The 19950-nt window shown below is 38.1% G+C and overlaps 2 non-coding genes and 5 pseudogenes across 2 annotated transcripts; 2 read left to right on the forward strand and 5 right to left on the reverse strand.

Annotated features, from left to right (window-relative positions):
* Positions 1 to 814: 814 nt before the first annotated feature.
* LOC106442886 lies at positions 815 to 3304 on the reverse strand (annotated as a pseudogene).
* A 4065-nt stretch (positions 3305 to 7369) lies between these two features.
* LOC106441166 lies at positions 7370 to 10642 on the forward strand (annotated as a pseudogene).
* Positions 10643 to 15858: 5216 nt separating this feature from the next.
* On the forward strand, positions 15859 to 18608 carry LOC106444790 (annotated as a pseudogene).
* On the reverse strand, positions 18206 to 18324 carry LOC125607635 (annotated as a pseudogene).
* A 94-nt stretch (positions 18609 to 18702) lies between the features above and the next one.
* On the reverse strand, positions 18703 to 18821 carry LOC125607499. Its single transcript, XR_007338658.1, has one exon. It is a non-coding gene; the product is annotated as a 5S ribosomal RNA (ribosomal RNA).
* A 380-nt stretch (positions 18822 to 19201) lies between these two features.
* Positions 19202 to 19320, reverse strand: LOC125607622 (annotated as a pseudogene).
* Positions 19321 to 19698: 378 nt separating this feature from the next.
* LOC125607474 lies at positions 19699 to 19817 on the reverse strand. Its single transcript, XR_007338632.1, has one exon. It is a non-coding gene; the product is annotated as a 5S ribosomal RNA (ribosomal RNA).
* Between the last annotated feature and the right edge of the window lie 133 nt (positions 19818 to 19950).

The following is a 19950-nucleotide window of genomic DNA, read 5'->3' on the forward strand; positions in this document are numbered from 1 at the left end:
TGTTTCATAGTTGTATTTATGGGATATAGATGTTGGATCAAAATCTTATAATAATAATAATCATTTTAGGTAACTTCGATTTGAAGTTAAAATTTATATATATATATATATACACATATATATATATATATACTTAATTTAATTTTGGACTGAAAAGAAAAAAGTTATAAAAAAATCACAATATAATATTATTCATGATATTTTAAACTAAATATAAGATAAGCGTAATTATGATATTATTGGTAGATATTGTTACTATCAATGGTTAATATTTATTTATTAATTAAATGTTCTAAATATCTTGATTAGTATATATATTAAAATATATATTTTTAAATAACAGTATATATATATATATATGTATCAGTTGCATAAGTTAATGTTTATTGATTATCTTAAATATCACTATATTTATTAAATAAAATTTAATAATTATATTAATTAAATTAATGATTTATCCTAAAATAATGGAGAAGATGACAAGTAAGCAAATTCACTTCTCAAATAATAATATAGATAATCGTGAACGGTTATTTGGTTTATGATTTATGAAAAGGAAAATTACTTTCAAATAATTATTTTCGGTTACATTTAAATATTTTTGTAGTTACTATTTTTACAATTTATTTATGCTACCATCTTAATATAATGTTTTCATCAAGTTGTTTTAAAAAGGAAAAATCACTTCCATAACTTTCCAATTTTCTTTTAATTAGGATTTATAAAAAAGAAAAATTTGTATTAAATACTTTATTTTAGATAACTATAATTATATATTTTCAATTATATTATCAAATATTTTATTTACAAAAAGTTAATATTATCAAATATTTGTTTTGAATTAAAAAAAATATTATCAAATATTTTATTTACAAAAAGTTATTATTTTTAACACATGTCACAATCTTATATTTTAGTCGCCATGTGTCACGATCATGTTAATTGTCAACTTTGAAGAACCAAGCTTTATATAAAAAGAAAATAATAATTATATATATATATATATATATATATATATATATTCAATTATCTTTCATTTTGGATTTAAAAAAAAAGGAAATTACTATCAATTACTTTATGTTAGGTATCTATAACGAAAATTTGGAATAATTACTATAAAAAATAGTTTACAGTTATATTTGGGTTATGATTTATTAAAAGGAAAATTATTTTCAAATAATTATTTTCGGTTTCCCTTTAAATATTTTATAGTTAGTAGTTTTACAATTTATTTATTCCACCATTTAATATAATGTTTTTGTGAAGTTCTTTTTAAAAGGAAAAAATACTTTTAAATAAACTTTCCAGGTTTCTTTTAATTAGGATTTATAAAAAAAGAAAAATTACTATTAAATACTTTATTTTAGATAACTATAATTATATATTTTCAATTATATTTTGTTTTGAATTAAAAAAAACTATTATCAAATATTTTATTTTCAAAAACTTAATATTTTTAACACATGTCACAATCTTATATTTTAGTCGCCATGTGTCATGATCATGTTGATTATCAACTTTGAAGAACCAAGATTTATATAATAAGATCCTAGACAAGTTGAGATATTTATTATTTATACATGGTTTTTACCCAATTCCCACCCGACCGAACCTATGATATAACCGAAGATCCAATTCTCTCTTTTTTAACTGTCGGTTGTCTCTCTCAAACTCTAGATCCATTCAATTTTAAATCAAACCCGAGATTTTCTAAATCTCTCCTTTTTTTTTTTGAGTCGATTCTAAATCATAATATGGTGGTTGAAACGAGGCAAGATAAGAAGAAAGAGAATCTGACGGAAGAAGTGGAGAAGTGGAGAATCTCTCCCAATGATTTTTGCCATTTTCTCAGAGTGAAGTACATTTCAGCGGACTCACAGTTCTTCGAATTCATGATTCCCGTTTTTCCATCAAAAAACTCCATAAAGAGTATTTGTTTGAACCTTATTATCTCGTTAGCTTCACCTGAACAAAAATGATGTTTTGAGGCATGAGCTCTTTCAAGAAAGTGCTCATCTGCGTGAGCAAAGAAGGAGATGTAGTGCACTTTCATGTTGAGAGGAGCAGTATGACCATTCATAAATGTCACCTCCTTTGGTTCATATAACTAGGTATTATACAAGCGTTTCTCTTTTCTAAACACCAAATGTCAAAGAGCTTCCTCGAGAAACCGCTTTGAAGACCTCCAGGACTAGCCATAACCACATATGGACCAACATCTCTAAATTCACCGATACTGTTCAATGCAAATATGTGCTTGAACACAAAACGGATTAGAATTTGCAAAATGGTTCCAGATTCTGTCGTTCATGGATAAAATGTAGGTTTGATAAATGGCCATACACGTTTTGGCGAGCGGTGATGCATAGTAGATTGGGATATTGTGTAGATCAGGTTAGTTGGCCCAATACTCATCTAGACTCAAGAGAAGTTGCACAACCGAGTGTAAAAGCTGGGATCAATACACGCCATACCTGAGAAACTGTTGAATGTAATACATCTGTGAAGTGTTTCTCTTGGATGTGACGAGATTGATGAAGTTGAACACCGGAAGTGGATTCAATGATGCATATGTTAGGGCGAATTGAGAAAGTTCATCTGCTCTTAGATGTCGGTCTTCCTCACGTGAGCCTGTATAGAGGATTCAGACACCGGCTATATCCACTATAAACATGGCTAGACCCAAAACATGGCATGCCATGTAGCACCAGAACTTTATGTCGTTCACGTCAACCGTTTTATGGAAATCAATTACCTAGAGAGGAAGAAAACATAAAGCTTATAAACTGATCACTTCTATGAACCGATTGAAAACCGTCTGAACTTAACCTTAACTTAATGGTGTAATCAATGCATCAAAATTAATCAACCAAATATTTCAATAATAAGAATCATATATCTTATCAGTGATTTCAAGTTGTAAGAAGACTATAAGAAGCGCACACTACATACCACACATTCGGAAGGCTAATGTGATCCTTTGTATGATTCTAAGATGTAAACTTCAAGCACCCTACTTTAGTTCATCTTCTCTTAAAGTAGGAAATAACTACATTGAGGAAAGGGGCAAGGATACAGTTCTTACATATTGCATACTGACAGAAATATCATTTCTAAAGCAACATGATAACACAAAGTAAGAACAAGTTGTAATAAGAATTCAGTTTGTAGTGCACACCTCAATTTTATCCATGGATTTGTTGATGTCATGTTCATCGAACAAGATATCTTCCACTGACACCTTGCTGACTTTTACATAATCCGTAAGTAGCAACTTATAGATAGCCTTTGTGGCATGTGTCATGAAAACTCGCCCTTTGAATGTTGTCTAATCAAAACAATCCCAATCTATTAGTTCCAGCTAATGTTAAAGGCATTGGTAACAAAATCATTTCGTAAGAGGGAAACAAACCTTCTGTAGAAAATAAGGGAGGGATGCTGGATGATCCAAATGAAAGCTGCAACGAGAAAGCATCAACCAGTAGTTTTTTTTATCTCAAACTAAGAAACCTCTCACCACGTTAGAAAAAAAACAGAAACTCTCTCTAGGAAAACCCTAGCCGCCAGGGGCTTTCCCCCTTGCTCTCTTCCTCCTTCACCATGGATTCTAATCAGTTGTTGGACCCTGACCCTTCTGAACCTCTGGATCTACCCTCATCTCCGATAGACCTTCCTCTTCTGACAGATCGTCTACCCCCTTCAAACTTTTCACCTTCTGCAAATCTTATTTCACCAAAGGAGCTTCGATCATGGACATAACCATTTTATCTGCAGGATATTCCGTCTTCTCCCATATCCTCTTACTGTCCTCTTTACCAAAATCTTTCCAGAGGCTAGATCTAAACATGAGATTTTCTTAAACTTCACTGTGCTCTGCTCCAGAGGTTCTTTGGCCTTCGTTGGTGCTTGGCTTTGGGTCCATTGACCTTATTAGTGCAATATGCAGTCTCTTTTCCTGTGTTTTATCACCTCTCGTTCCTGTCTCTCATCGGATGGATCTGTGTGTTTTGTCCCACAACCTGTCACTCTGGTTGTAGCTCCGTGTACTGATTGCTCAAACCTCATCACCACTTCATACGACTCTGGTCCTCACCCATCAATACAAGTTCTATCTCTGAGATTTTCAAACTTAATCTCCTGTGATGTGTTGATTTCTATGGAATGTTCTCTTGGACTCTAAAGTGGTATGTTACTAGCTTCAATGCGACCCTTTACTGCAGTATGCAGTCCCTTTACTGCAATATGCAGTTCTGCCTTGGGTATATTCAAGTCAACTTGTGATTTGTTATGGAAGTTTTATGGATTTATGTCTAAACTGTCTACTTTTCTGGTTAATGTTGTCTGGTTGGACATTAACTATCTGTCTTCCTACTCTTTCGATTTTGTTCTCCTTGCAACTTCATTATCTACTTCTAGTGGTTTTGGTGCACAGAGTAAAATGTTGGAGATTACATAAACTTCAGTTACTGAAGTTCTAATCAAAGGCTCATCAAAATGGTGTTCAATTGCCCATGTGTGTATAGCCATTTCAAATATTGTAAATTGTGCATTTGGTGTCGTTTCAATCTCGTGATCTTCTTTACTGATTGTGGTCTTTATTTCCCAAGGCTTCTTTTCACTTTGAAGCTTGGTCGTTGAGAGTAGAAGACCTCTCTATGCCATTAGTTGTTCAAGTGTTTTGTTTGTCCCTATCTCTATTTGCTTAATTGTAATAGTTTGTTTGGCCATGATGGCTTTTTTTATCATGTAATGTGAACCTTTTCTCCATTAATGGAGAGTAAGAATCTATAAATTTGAGGTTGTCAAAAAAAAAAAAAAGAAACCTCTCACGAGAACATAAGACAAAAGAACAATAAATAAACTTCGTCAAGTAGACAGACACAAATTACAAACTCCAAGTTGAGGTAGTCAATGTCAACACTAATAATTACATCTTATTCCAACATGTTTCCACTACACACCCTGCTTTAGATTTTGTATTAAAAACTTCAAGTTTAAAGATTTTTGCTGGAGAAGCCTCCCAATTTATCTCTTTAGATGAGAAAAATTAAACATATGTCCAAATCAAATAATGGTTATTAGCAAAAAGAGCAAAATGATAGTAAGCATATTGAGTAATCAAGAGGACATCAATGGTGGAAGGATCAATTTCATCAAAGTAAGGCAACACAGCCATTCACACGTATGCATGATTAATCCCACAACAAACTGCACATAACACAAACGGATAAGACATTACCTCACAAGCAAAAACAAACAACTTTGCACAATGGGTGAATTCGAAATTGACGGAAACTGTTGAGGATGGTTTTGCCTCGGAAGGACATGTACACGCAGGAGCGACCCACTTCGTTGCCCGCGCCTAAAGGAGTTACGATAAGCTGATCTCCTTATCGACCCATTGGCTCCTCTTTTTTTTCAGAGAAGTAGAAGACGAAATCGATTCTTTCTCCTTTCCTAGGGAGAAATTACTCAGAACGATGTGGAAGAAACACATTCTGAGCTAAAATTGAGCACATCTATGAATCTTTAAACCCTAAAAGTATGTTGAGGAATAGACAACAAAAAAGACCAAAAGACGACCACGGTGGAGTCAAACCAACGACTTTCTTATCCGAGGTCAGACGCGGTAATCCATTGCGCTATGCGGTCAATAATAAACATTTGAAAATTAATACATAAGGCCTGTTGGTTTTAGCGTCAGAGAATTAAACCTTCAATGATGGGATACACAACACAAGTAAAGCATGGGATAACCGATTTCACAGACGTTGCGGCAACCAACCGCGAATAAAATGGACACGGAATAAATCAGTGACACTGGCGTCTTATTTTTTATGTCTCCGGCGATCTATTAACGACAACTTTAGGTTTGGTCACTGTTATTTATGTCTCCATCACCATATATTCTGTTGCCGCTACCGCTGGAAGTTGCAATTATAAAACAAACATGCCTATAATTGAACACAAACAATTTTCCATATTTTTTTTTTGGACAACCCCGTAAGTCTTCCTTTTTTTGATGGGAATTTCCATTGTATGACGCAAAAAAAAATTAATAATTCACTATCTGACTACTTTACCTAAACAGTAAGAATATACCGTACACAATATATATAATTGCCATCATACCCTAGTATTTCACATGTGTAACCGACTGGTAAATAATAAATTAATAATTATAAACATTCAATCGTGGCTTACTTTAATTCACATACATGCTCTTTAGGAAAAAATCAATTAATCTCACGTGATTCATAATGGCGACACTTAAATTGTTGAAGAAGTGGGTGGAGAAAATATAGTCACAACTAAAAGGAAGGCGATGAAGTGAAGGCAAGACCCGGATTACATAATCAAGGCCGATGAAGACGAAAACCGTTGAGGAAGGCGAGACAAAACCGTTGCAATATACAATTTGTTTTGTTCTATTCTATTTGGAAAATAGAATATTATGTATTATTTTCAGATTTGATATTTGGGTTTACGGTTTATATTTGGTTTTAGAGTTTAATGATTAAAGTTTAGGGTTAAGTATTTAAAAGGTGGGGGTGAGATTGAAGTCATCATTAACTTTTTTTTACGTAATCATAGACATTTCATAATTTCATTCATATGTACTATACTATTTATTTTATTCCATTCTATTTGGGTTTATGGTTTATTTTTGGATTTAGGGTATAGTGATTATGGTTTAGGGTTAATGATTATGGTGTAGGGTTAAATATGTGCGGGTCGGGTGGGTTGGAATAAAATTTAGTTTTAGGAATTGGGATGAGGTTGGTTTAGGGTTTATAGTTGGGTTTAAGGTTTAGTGATTAGGGTTTAGGGTTTAGGATTTAGTATTTAGAAAATGAGAGGGTTGGGTCAGCATTAACTTCTTCCACTCAATCATACACATTTCGTAATTGTACCAATATGTACTATGTTATTCATTTTATTCTATTCAAATTGGTTTAGAATTTATATTGGGGTTTATGGTTTATATTTGAGTTTAGAGTTTATATTTAAATTTAGAGTTTACTGATTAAATTCTAAGATTTAGTATTTAGGAGTTGGGATAAAGTTTAGTATCAAGATTATAAGGGTTGAGATATAGTTGGTGTCCTATGCTATTTTGGTGATATGAAATAGAACATTTAAGTTTTCTTATGCGGTAAAAAAAATAACATGAAGTAAACTTACGGTGTAAATAAATGGAATACATCATTTAGTGTGACAATATTGTATTGTATCCATACATTTCTGCCTAAAGTGAAAAACGTAGGCAGTAAGAATATAAATGACGCGTATGTTAATGAATTGACCCTCTATTCTATACTATTCGTAGATGTTTTATACTATTTTTTATACATTGAAACTAATGTTATCGATTCCGGTCTGGTTACCTAGACCACCTCAAGTTTGAGTAATAGAATAGCCTTTCGACGTCAAAAAAAAAAAAAAACTAATGTTATCGGTGATGTCTCCGTGGTGCTTTATCTTCCTCTTTCTTAAATTATGTTTGTATCTATAAAACTTCACATACGGCACCATTAACTCAGATTAGTACATGATTGTGTGACATCGTTCTAATAACCACCGTTTGCTTTACTATGTAAGTGACGATGTCATTTTTTTTCAGCTCACCAGTTACTTGTAAATTAAAAAGGTATAACCGGATAGATCTTGTGTTAAATGTTATTGATTTATTTATGTCAAAATCAATGCTATATACTTAATTATGATTCAAAAATTGGCTATTTGGCAAATTAACCCTGTTTTGATCAACCCCCGTAATTCTTCCATAATTATACTTTTTTGTCTCTTTTCTTGTTCCTCGACAATCGACAGACACTTCCACGGCCCGTCAATGTCTGCATAGTTTCCCGGCTACTTCTTCTTCTTCTCGTCTCAAGTAAGTTTACTTTCAAGTTTTCCCTTTTTCTTTTATATCTTTCATCCCACCCCCTTTCTCCGCTGCGAGAACCCTAAGTGGTGGCTTCGAGCTCTCGGTTTCAACCGAACTCTCCTATTCGAATCGAATACAATACCCATACAACAGATTGATTCTTCTCAGCCTCTTAATTTTCCATATTTAAGCTCAGACAGGTTTCGCAAAACTACGATTGGCTCCATTTCCCTAATTCAAGATACCAAATTCTATTAGTTAATTGGGAAAATTTGTCTGTAACCACCCTTTCGTTTAATTTCTTGAATTTGTCTCTTTTTATTCATTCAATTCCAAAACTTCTGCTGATACTCTCAGGTGGTAGTGCCAAAACCAATTTAAAGCCTTTATCGTTCGTGAGGCTCCTTAGAAAAAGCTATGGTTGATTTAGATGACTTGCTTTTGGAAGCTGCTGGCAGAACAAACGCAGCTGCTACAAGGCCCCGCCATTCTCATCCTTCATCATCCAGGAGACGTGAAGGTTCTTACTCTGATGGTGGCAGCGATTCTGATGAAGACAGTGGCTACCCAGCAAGTAGGAAACCCTCTGGTTCTCAAGTTACTTTGAAAAAGAGATTAGAGGCAGAGAGAGAAGTTCGAGCTGAAGGTGATGGCACATGTGATCGTGAAGGTGACAGCAGCGAGGAATCTGATTTTGGAGATGATCTTTACAAGAATGAAGAAGACAGGCAGAAGCTTGCTGGCATGACTGAGTTTCAGAGAGAGATGATTCTTGCTGAACGTGCTGACAAGAAAGGTGATAAGAACTTCACTGAGAAGCTTAGGTCCAAGAGAGAAAACGAGAAGACAACCACCCCTGTTTCCAAAAAGGACACTCAGCCACTTCCGGCATCTCGTGGCGTTCGGTCTTCAGCTAGATCTGCAGACAGAGCGGCTGCAAAGGATGATGCTTTGAACGAGTTGAGGGCAAAGCGTATGAAGCAGCAGGACCCTGCAGCTCTTAGGAAGCTCAGAGATGCTTCAAAAGGTAGCAGAGATTTCTCATCGGTGAAGAGGAAACCTTTGGCTTCCTGGAAGTTGAGTAGCTCAAGTGATAGTGATAGGTCTCAGAGCGACGATGAATGCTCCAATTAAGGAGATTACAATTAGGAGGTCTAAGGTTGCTAAATGGTTAATGGAGTCTTTCTTTGAAGAGCTTATCGTTGGTTGCTTTGTGAGGGTTGGGATTGGAAGGTCAAAGAGTGGTCCTATTTATAGACTCTGCATGGTGAAGAATGTAGATGCAGCTGATCCTGGCAAGGCATACAAGCTAGAGACCAAAACTACACACAAGTACCTTAACGTGTTCTGGGGAAATGAAACCTCTGCTGCTCGTTGGCAAATGGCAATTATCTCAGATGGGCATCCTGTGGAAGAAGAGTATAGCAATGGATCAGAGAGGTTGAGAGAACAAATGGTCGTCTGCCTTCAAAGCAAGATGTACAGAGAAGAAAGAAGCGATCAAAAGAATCAACAGTTTTGTTTACTCAGCAGAGACTGTTAAGCAGATGTTGCAAGAGAAAAAATCTGCATCCGTCAGGCCAATGAATGTTGCGGCCGAGAAAGATAGGCTTAGAAAAGAGTTGGAGATTGCAGAGAGCAGAAACGATCAAGCTGGTGTAGAGAGGATCAAAGCTAAGATCAAGCAGCTCGATGCGTCACGGAACAAGAAAGGGGTAGATAAAAAAGCCCTCAAACTCTTCGAGATGAACAAGAAGAACAGAGCTGAGAATTTCAAGAACGCATCTGAGGTGAAATCAATCACTGCTAGTCTCAAGGCTGGTGAAGCTGGATATGATCCGTTTTCAAGGAGGTGGACACGATCATCGAATTACTACAATGGTAAAAACAGTGGGAAAGACGGAGGAGAGAACGAGGCGGCAGTTGCAGCAGCGGTTGAGAGCACTGGAGCAGATGAAGGAGGAGAGAACGGTGTTGAAGCGACAGAAGCAGCTTTAGAAGCGGCCGCAGAGGCAGGGAAGCTAATAGACACAAGAGCTCCAATAGGTCAGGGAGCAGAACACAATCATATGCATAACTTTGAGTTGCCGTTATCGCTAGAGGCATTGCAGAAGTATGGAGGACCTCAAGGAGTACAGAAAGCGTTCATGGCGAGGAAGCAGATGACAGAAGCAACAGTTGGATGCAGAGTTGTTGAAAATGATGGTAAGAGACATGGACTTACGTTAACTGTCAGTGATTACAAGAGAAGGAGAGGTCTTCTCTGATTATTGGATTATGACTCATAAAAGTCTTTTTCAGCTTTTTATAAAATCATTTCTTCATCTTTTGATTGTACTCAAAATGTTTAGAGCTATTTTTTTTTTCCATAAAATATTTTTGTGCTCGTTTTCTTTGTGAACCTGATAGGTATCGAAGGGCTTACGTGCGCAAGAAGAAGATTATTGGAGGGAAGCAGGCGTTGGATATGGAAAAGGGAAACTAAAGAAGTGGAATTTGAATAAGAGACGAAGACCTTCTACTTCTCGTGGAGGCTTTGATGGAAGTGGGATATTAATAAAGGACGGAGACCTTCTATCTCTCGTGGAGGCTTTGCCGTTACAGAGGAGAGAGAAGAGCGAAGTCGTTTATATATCCGTTGAAGATCATTTACTTTTCTTTATGCTTTGTTGTTGTTAGTTGAAGATGCTATGAGTCTAGACTACTCGTTCGCTATGAGAACGATGATTTGAATTGCATTCGACATGAGAAATGAATTTGAATCTTACTACAAAGCTTTTCCTTATTTGATTCAATACAAAGAGATTTACAGAGAGATTGAGAGTTTACGATAGCTAAAACCTATCATTGGTGCGGTGAAACTGGTTCTGAAGTATCGCGATGAATTATCGAAGTTCGTCACCATCGGAGATGTCGAATCAGCTCGATTCGATGGAGGAAGAGGTTTCGATGAAGAAGGAGGTTGAGTTTTTGACGGAGTCGTACAAGTTGTTGATGCGTAAGGCCGCGGAGAGTAACCAGATCAACGAGCGGAGATTCGGTACGGTGGAGGAAGTTTGAAGGAGATTTTGCGGAGGTTGGAGAAACGTCCGATGGAAGATCATGATCCAGATCTACGATCTCACATTCCAGAATCTTCGATTCCTGCGTATCAGGTACCGATCCGTAACTCAGGATCGACTCGGGGTAATAACTCAGCTGGCTTTCGTTCTGGTGATTTGAATCTGATGAATCGTGATAGTATGCTTAAGAAGATCGAGATGCCTAGTTGTGATGGTTCGAAGATTAATGATTGGGTGATTGATATTGAGAATTTCTTCACGATCGGGAGGTTTCATGATAATGAGAGATTGGATCTTATTCCATTGTGTATTGAAGGAAGGGTGAAGAAGTGGTTTGCGTGGGTACGACGTCGCGGTGGTTTTGAGAACTGGCTTGATTTTAAGGAGCAATTGATATTGCGTTTCTTTGAGTCCATTGATGATGAGCCTAGCACGAGATTGTTCTCTATAAAACAAACAGGATCGGTGGCGGATTATGTTTCAGAGTTTGAAGAGTTATCATCTCAGGTTCCAGGCATTGAAGATAGACATTTGGAGAGAATCTTACACAATGGATTGAGTAATGAGATGAAGGAAGTGATAAAGTTGAAAGATCCACAAGGCTTACATAACTTCATTGCAGTGGTGCTGAGGATGGAGAAGAGTGCATTTTGCAAGGTGGTCAGTAAGGTTGATCCAGAGGAGCTTTCAGCGACAGCTAAGACTAATAATGTTCATCGTGGTGCTAGGAGTAATGGAGGTGGTAGAGTTTGGGATAGGCAGAGAAATAAGGGAGGTGGTAATAAAGAGAATGCTGGAGATCAAAATTCTTTTCAACGACCTCGTTTGAAGTTCACAGATGCTGAGTTGGATGCTATGAGAAGAGACAAGATTTGCTTCAAATGTAAGGCTCCTTGGTCTCGTACTCATTTGTGTCCTAATAAGGAGATTCGGGTGATGACAATGATTCATGGGATTGAGATGGAAGTGATTGAGGAGGAAGATACTGTATTGAGAGAAATGGAGGAGAATATATGTGGAGAAGTTTGTACTCTATCGTTGAATTCATTTTTGGGAGTGGATTCTCCGAAGACTACAAAAATGATTGGATACATTAATCACAAGGAGTTGATCTTTATGCTGGATAGTGGAGCGTCTCACAATTTCATTTCACCAGTGGTTGCTTCCACGTTGAAGTTAGAATCGAGTGAGGAGAATAGTATGGATGTTTTGTTGGGTAATGGTGTGGTGGTGAAGTCTGGAGGGTTGTGCACGAATGTAACATTTCAGTTGAATAGTACAACGTTTACATCAAAGTTTATTGCCTTGGAGTTAGGAAGTGTTGATGTGATTTTGGGAGTTCAGTGGTTACAGACCCTTGGTAAGTGTGAAGTGGATTGGAAAACACAAGAATTTTCTTTCCTGCATGAGGGTAAGAGAGTTACATTGGTGGGGGATCCGGCGTTACATTGTAAGAAGTTGTCTTTGAAGTCTTTGGCACCAGTGTTCAGTGAAGAGTATAGTGGAACTGAGGTGTCGTTGATGTCAGCTGAGACTTGTCAAACCCTCAACACTAGCTCCTCATCTTGCTTTGCTGTTGGATCAGTTTGAGGATATTTTTGAATTACCGGTAGCGTTGCCTCCTTTCAGAGGTCAAGAACATGCTATCAATCTGACTCCAGAAGTGTCAGCGATTTCAGTTCATCCTTATCGTTATCCTCATGCGAGAAAGGAGGTTATGGAGAAAATGGTGCAGGAGATGTTGGATGCTGGTATCATAAGGCCGAGTGTTAGTCCTTTTTCTAGCCTTGTACTTTTGGTGAAGAAGAAAGATGGAGGATTTCGCTTCTGTGTTGACTATAGAGCGTTAAACAGAGTAACTGTGCCTGATAAGTACCCAATTCCAGTGATTGACCAGCTTCTTGATGATTTACATGGGGCAATGTTTTTTTCTTAATTGGATTTGAGGTCAGGGTATCATCAGATTCGAATGGTGGATAGTGATGTGCATAAGACTGCTTTCAGAACGGTGGAGGGACATTATGAATTCTTAGTTATGCCTTTTGGCTTAACTAATGCTCCTGCTACTTTTCAGGCCTTGATGGATAAGATATTCAAACCGTTCTTGAGGGAGTTTGTTCTTGTTTTCTTTGATGATATATTGGTTTACAGTAAATCATTAGAGGAACATGAAGAACATTTACGGAGGGTGTTTCAAGTATTGAGGGATCAGAAGTTGTTTGCAAACCGCAAGAAGTGTTCTTTTGGTGTGTCTCAGGTTGAATACCTAGGCCATATCATTTCTTCAAAGGGAGTGGCTACGGATGCAGTAAAGATAGAAGCAATGGTGAAGTGGCCTATTCCTAAAACGATCAAGCAGTTGAGAGGGTTTATTGGGTTGACAGGGTATTACAGACGATTTGTGAAAGAACATGGATGGATGGCGAAACCACTTACGTCTTTGCTCAAGATAGACAAGTTTGTTTGGAGTACAGAAGCTCAGGATTCTTTTGAGAAATTGAAGAATGCTATGATCACAGCTACTGTATTGACCTTACCAGATTTTAAGAAGCGTTTTGTAGTGGAGACTGATGCTTCAGAAGTAGGCTTGGGAGCTGTCTTGATGCAAGATAATAGGCCAATTGCATTCTTTAGCCATGCTTTAACACCAAGGGAGCAATTGAAGCCTGCTTATGAAAGGGAACTGATGGCTGTGGTGATGGCAGTAAGGAAGTGGAAACATTACCTTCTGGGGAGGCACTTTACAGTTCACACTGATCAACGAAGTATTAAGTACCTTTTGGAGCAGAAAGAAGTTAACATGGAGTATCAGAGGTGGTTGACACGGCTTTTGGGCTTTGATTTTGATATAGTTTATAAGCCGGGTCGTGAGAATAAAGCTGCAGATGGTCTTTCGCGTAGTATGTCAATGGCTTCTGTCCTCTTCTCGTTGACAGTTCCAGTGACATTACAGTGGCAAGACTTATTCAAAGAAATCGCAGCGGATGAGTTGTTACAAGGGATGATTACGGAAGTGTTGAACAAAGATCACCAAGGGAATACGAAGTTACGGGTTTGTGATGGGAAGTTATGGTCAAAGAAGAGATTGGTAATTCCGAAGCATTCTAAGTTCATTCCGGAGATTTTGGCTGAGTGTCATGATAGTAAAACTGGGGGACATTCGGGAGTATTAAAGACCATTAAGAGGATTCAACAATCTTTTACTTGGGAAGGGTTGAAGAAGCAAGTAAAAGATTATGTTGCTGAATGTCAAGTATGTCAAATGCATAAGCATTCTACCTTGTCTCCTGCGGGGTTATTACAACCGTTGCCAATTCCAAATAGAGTGTGGGAGGATATTAGTATGGATTTTATAGAAGGTTTACCTATGTCTGGAGGAGTGAATGTGATATTTGTGGTGGTGGATAGATTGAGTAAGTATGGGCATTTCATTTGTCTTAAGCATCCTTTTACTGCTTTGGATGTGGCTTTGAAGTTTACTCAAGAGATAGTGAGGCTACATGGGTTTCCTCGAAGTATTGTTTCGGATAGAGACAGAGTGTTTCTCAGTGCTTTTTTGGAAAGAGTGCTTTCGCCTGGCTGGAACGCAGTTGAAGTATAATACTTCTTTCCATCCGCAAACTGATGGACAGACAGAGGTTTTAAATCGATGCCTTGAGACTTAATTGCGGTGTTTTGCTTCTGGTCATACTCGTACATGGTCGAAGTTTGTGTTTTGGGCAGAGTATTGGTTTAATACAACGTTTCATACATCGCTTAAGACGTCTCCTTTTGTGGTGGTGTATGGGCGAGATCCTCCGGCTCTGTTACCTTTTGAAGAAGGGTCGACGAAGAATTTGAGTTGGAAGAATCTTTGAAGTTGAGAGATGAGATGTTGGTTCAGTTGAAGGGTTATTTGTTGCGGGCACAGCAACTGATGAAGTCCCAAGCTGATAAGCATCGCTGTGATGTCTCTTTTGCGGTGAATGATATGGTTTATTTGAAACTTAGGCCTTATAGGCAGTCATCAGTGGTTCACCGTTTCTGTCAGAAACTGGCTGCTAAGTTTTATGGGCCGTATCAGATTGTGGAGTGTATTGGTAAAGTGGCTTATCATTTGAAATTACCAGTGGAGTCAAAGATTCATGATGTCTTTCATGTTTCTTAACTTAAGCGAGCTGTGGGTGAGAAGATCGAAGTACTCGCGGTTCCGCCGGCTTATTCTACTGAAGCAGAGGCTCCTTTACAGCCATTGGATGTTTTAGCGAAGCGTTATGATGAGAAGGGAGAGATGGAGTTACTTGTAACTTGGAAGAATAAACAGTCGAGTGACGATTCTTGGATGTTGTTTACAGATTTCGTGGCGTGTTTTCCTTCTTACGAGCTTGAGGGCAAGCTCGGTTTCGAAGGGCGAGGTATTGATAGGTATCGAAGGGCTTACGTGCGCAAGAAGAAGATTATTGGAGGGAAGCAGGCGTTGAATATGGAAGAGGGAAACTAAAGAAGTGGAATTTGAATAAGAGACGAAGACCTTCTACTTCTCGTGGAGGCTTTGATGGAAGTGGGATATTAATAAAGGACGGAGACCTTCTATCTCTCGTGGGGGCTTTGCCGTTACAGAGGAGAGAGAAGAGCGAAGTCGTTTATATATCCGTTGAAGATCATTTACTTTTCTTTATGCTTTGTTGTTGTTAGTTGAAGACGCTATGAGTCTAGACTACTCGTTCGCTATGAGTACGATGATTTGAATTGCATTCGACATGAGATTGTAATTTGAATCTTACTACAAAGCTTTTCCTTATTTGATTCAATACAAAGAGATTTACAGAGAGATTGAGAGTTTACGATAGCTAAAACCTATCAGAACCCTCCGGACTAGTCTATTATGCCAGTCTTCTGTTACATGGATTTGTGGTAATTTTTCATTGAAACACAATTTTGTCATCATCTTAATGACTAAATTAACAAAGCAGATGATGTTTGGCCATGGAATATATCAGCAGGCCTCAGCAATGAATTGTAAACTATTAAAACAGTTGCAACAAAAATTAATAAAAATGTTGACTCTTCATATATCCCAAGTTAAATGTCATATTGTCATACCATATTCTCTTTCCTTCAGTGCAGTGCTTCTAATTTTGAATGCAACACAGAGTGTTAACTGTTCATTAAATCCAAGAAAATATCTGTCATTTTTATTATATTTTATACAGATCAAATCCTTACTACAGTATCAATCGATCACACTAGAACAGTTGAATATAGCTTAAATTCCAACAACCATATTATTGCATATGCATGGTTAGTCAATGATTAGTGTTTCAATTGCACAAGAAACCGCTGTCAGCACAGCCAAATTGCACAAGAAACCTATTAAAGTCCTGACCACGCCTGGACAGTAGCTTGCCTGTGTCACTAGAAACAATCAAACAACATATAACCACAATCTTTAAATGAATAGTTTAGTACTAATCTTTCGCAGTTACTGGTAGTTTTTCTCTTTCGCCATTTTAAATTGATATTTACATATATGATACATGTATATATTGGTATTCCAAGAAAATTAATAATTGTTGTTTACTTTATTATTCAACAAACAATTATCATCACATTCACATAAGACATAACACCCTCTTGTCCCAAGAAATACAAAAATCTCTTACAGAACAAGTCTCTGTCTTTTGCAAACATTGTTTGAAGAAAACACAAAAGATGGAAGAGAGCAGAGGAACAGAACAAGCTGTGTTATTGCAGAGCTTGAAAAAGTTGATCGCCTCTTTTGTTTGTAGTCTTCCAATGTCTCTTCTTGGTCTTCTTATCATGCTTCTCTTAATCTACAACAGTTTCTCTGTCTTCTCTCTTCATCTTGATCCAATTCCACCAATTAAGTCCACTCCTTCACTTAATCATCACCAGGTTCTTCATCATCATCCATCAGTATTCAGTATCACTACCATCAACAGCAACACTGACATCATCATCTAAGTCAGATTCTTTGTTGTTGCTTGCGGTGAAAGAAACCTCTTCTGGGTACATACAGAAGCAGAACGTTTCGTCGACGAATGCAGAGAGAAGAGACAAGTTAACACCCGTGACGACACAGAAGCCACAAGGCAAATCAAAAGAGAGATTCAAGACGAGGATCAAGTCATTCTTGTTCAAATCCTCATGTGAATCCCTGTTCTTCATGACCTGGATCTCCTCCATCGAATCTTTTGGTGACAGAGAACGTTTCACAATAGAGAGTCTCTTCAAATCTCACCCAAATAGCTGTTTGATCTTGGTCTCAAACTCACTTGACTGTGAGAGAGGAACACTAATCTTGAAACCCTTAACGGACAAAGGGCTTAAAGTGCTTGAGATTACTCCTGACTTCTCTTACATCTTTAAATACACATCAGCAGAGAAATGGTTTGAAAGGTTGAAGAAAGGAATGTTCAGTCCAGGAGTGATTCCATTAGAGCAAAACCTCTCTAACCTTCTAAGATTAGTCTTGCTCTACAAATTTGGAGGAATCTACTTAGACACGGACTTCATAATCCTCAAACCTCTCACCAATCTACACAACGTAATAGGAGCACAAGCAGTTGACCCGGTCACAAGAAAATGGAGCAGGCTCAATAACGCTGTTCTCATCTTTGACAAGAACCATCCTCTTCTTGAAAGGTTCATCAACGAATTCACAAGAACCTTCAACGGTAACAAATGGGGGCACAACGGTCCCTACTTAGTATCAAGAGTCGTTGAAAGAATCAATAGTTCTTCATTGGAGTTGTGATTCTCTGTTCTTCCACCATCTGCGTTTTATCCAGTGGATTGGACTAGAATCAGAGGATTTTACAGAGCTTCCATGAATGAGAGTGAGGCAAATTGGTCGCGAAAGAGACTTATGCATTTACGTAAACATAGCTTTGCTGTTCATCTTTGGAACAGAGAGAGTAAGAAGCTTACGATTGAAGAAGGAAGCATCATTCATCGACTCATGTCTGAATCTTGTATCTTCTGTAACTCTTCTTCTTCGTCTTTACATTTTAGTTATTAAAAAAATGTAAAGTATGTTTCTACGAGAGAGAGAGAGAGAGAGAGAGAGCAACACACAAAAGTATATTCTGCATGTGTGTGTTATCAACAACATATTTGCTGATCTTTCTGCCCCTTTGAGGAGGCGTACATATTTGCTGATGCATAGTTTGTGTACATCAGAAGTCTCGTTATATGAGGTTTCCAAGTTTAGATTCGTTTTAGGCAGAAAAATAAAAATAAAAAATAAAAAGTAGTGCAACACGGGGACTTCCCAGGAGGTCACCTATCCTAGTACTACTTTCGCCCAAGCACGCTAAACCGCGGGGTTCTGATGGGATCCAGTGCATTAGTGCTGGTGTGATAGCACCCGTCAGTACAACACTCTCGTTTCTCTATATCTCTTTTCAGCCAATCCAAATGTAAGGCCGTGGGGTCCACATGATTTTCAGGCCGTTTTGTTTCCAACGAAGAAGCGCGTCGAGGTAAATGGCGTTAAGAAAGCATCAAAAACATCCTAAAAATCCGCTTTCGATCTTTTTTACGAGTCGTAACTTTCTGCAGCCTATTTGAGAGTCAAAAAGACTGAATTTGAGCCCGAAAAATTGCGCCGTCTATTCAACGCCCACTATGGTTTCTGGGGCTTTCCGAAATGGTGCTATGGGCGACGTAGTTCCTCACGGTTAAAAATCTATGAGGTTTCCAAGTTTAGACTCGTTTTAGGCTGAAAAAAAAATTAAAAAATAAAAAGAGGTGCAACACGAGGACTTCCTAGGAGGTCACCAATCCTAGTACTACTCTCACCCAAGCACGCTTCCCTGCGGAGTTCTGATGGGATCCGGTGCATTAGTGCTGGTATGATCGCACCCATCAGTACATCACTCTCGTTTCTATATATCCTTTTCTCGGCCAATCAGAGTGCAAGGCCGTGGGGCCCACATGATTTTCTGGCCGTTTTGTTTGGAGCGAAAAAGTGCGTCGAGGTTAATGGCGTTAAGAAAGCATCAAAAACACCCTCAGAATCCACTTTCGATCTTTTTTACGTGCCATAACTTTCTGCAGCCTGTTTGAGGGTCAAAACGGCTGAATTTGACCCCGAAAAATTGTGCCGTCTATTCACCGTCCATTATGTTTTCTTGGGCTTTCCGAAATGGTGCTATGGGCGACTTAGTTCTTCACGGTTCAAAAGTTAATGAGGTTTTCAAGTTTAGACTCGTTTTAGGCTGAAAAAAATATTAAAAAATAAAAAGGGGTGAAACACGAGGACTTCCCGGGAGGTCACCAATCCTAGTGCTACTCTTGCCCAAGCACGCTTCACTGCGGAGTTCTGATGGTATCCGGTGCATTAGTGCTGGTATGATCGCACCCGTCAATACATCACTCTCGTTTCTATATATCCTTTTTGCGGCCAATCCAAGTGTAAGGCCGTGGGGCCCACATGATTTTCTGGCCGTTTTGTTTCGAGCGAAAAACTGCGTCGAGCTTAACGGCGTTAAGAAAGCATCAAAAACACCCTGAGAATCCGTTTTCGATCTTTTTTACGTGCCTTAACTTTCCGCAGCCCGTTTGAGGGTCAAAACGGCTAAATTTAAGCCTGAAAAATTGCGCCGTCTATACGCTGCCCATTATGGTTTCGGGCGCTTTCCGAAATGGTGCTATGGGCGACGTAGTTCCTCACGGTTCAAAAGTTATGAGGTTTTCAAGTTTAGACTCGTTTTAGGCTGAAAATAAATTAAAAAATAAATAGGGGTGCAACACGAGGACTTCCCGGGAGGTCACCAATCCTAGTACTACTCTTGCCCAAGCACGCTTCACTGCAGAGTTCTGATGGGATCCGGTGCATTAGTGCTGGTATGATCGCACCCGTCAGTACATCACTCTCGTTTCTATATATCCTTTTCTCGGCCAATCAGACTGCAAGGCCGTGGGGCCCACATGATTTTCTGGCCATTTTGTTTTGAGCGAAAAAGTGCGTCGAGGTTAATGGCGTTAAGAATG

The sequence above is a fragment of the Brassica napus genome, chromosome A3 (genome assembly GCF_020379485.1).
Source record: "Brassica napus cultivar Da-Ae chromosome A3, Da-Ae, whole genome shotgun sequence".
Taxonomy (NCBI): domain Eukaryota; kingdom Viridiplantae; phylum Streptophyta; class Magnoliopsida; order Brassicales; family Brassicaceae; genus Brassica; species Brassica napus.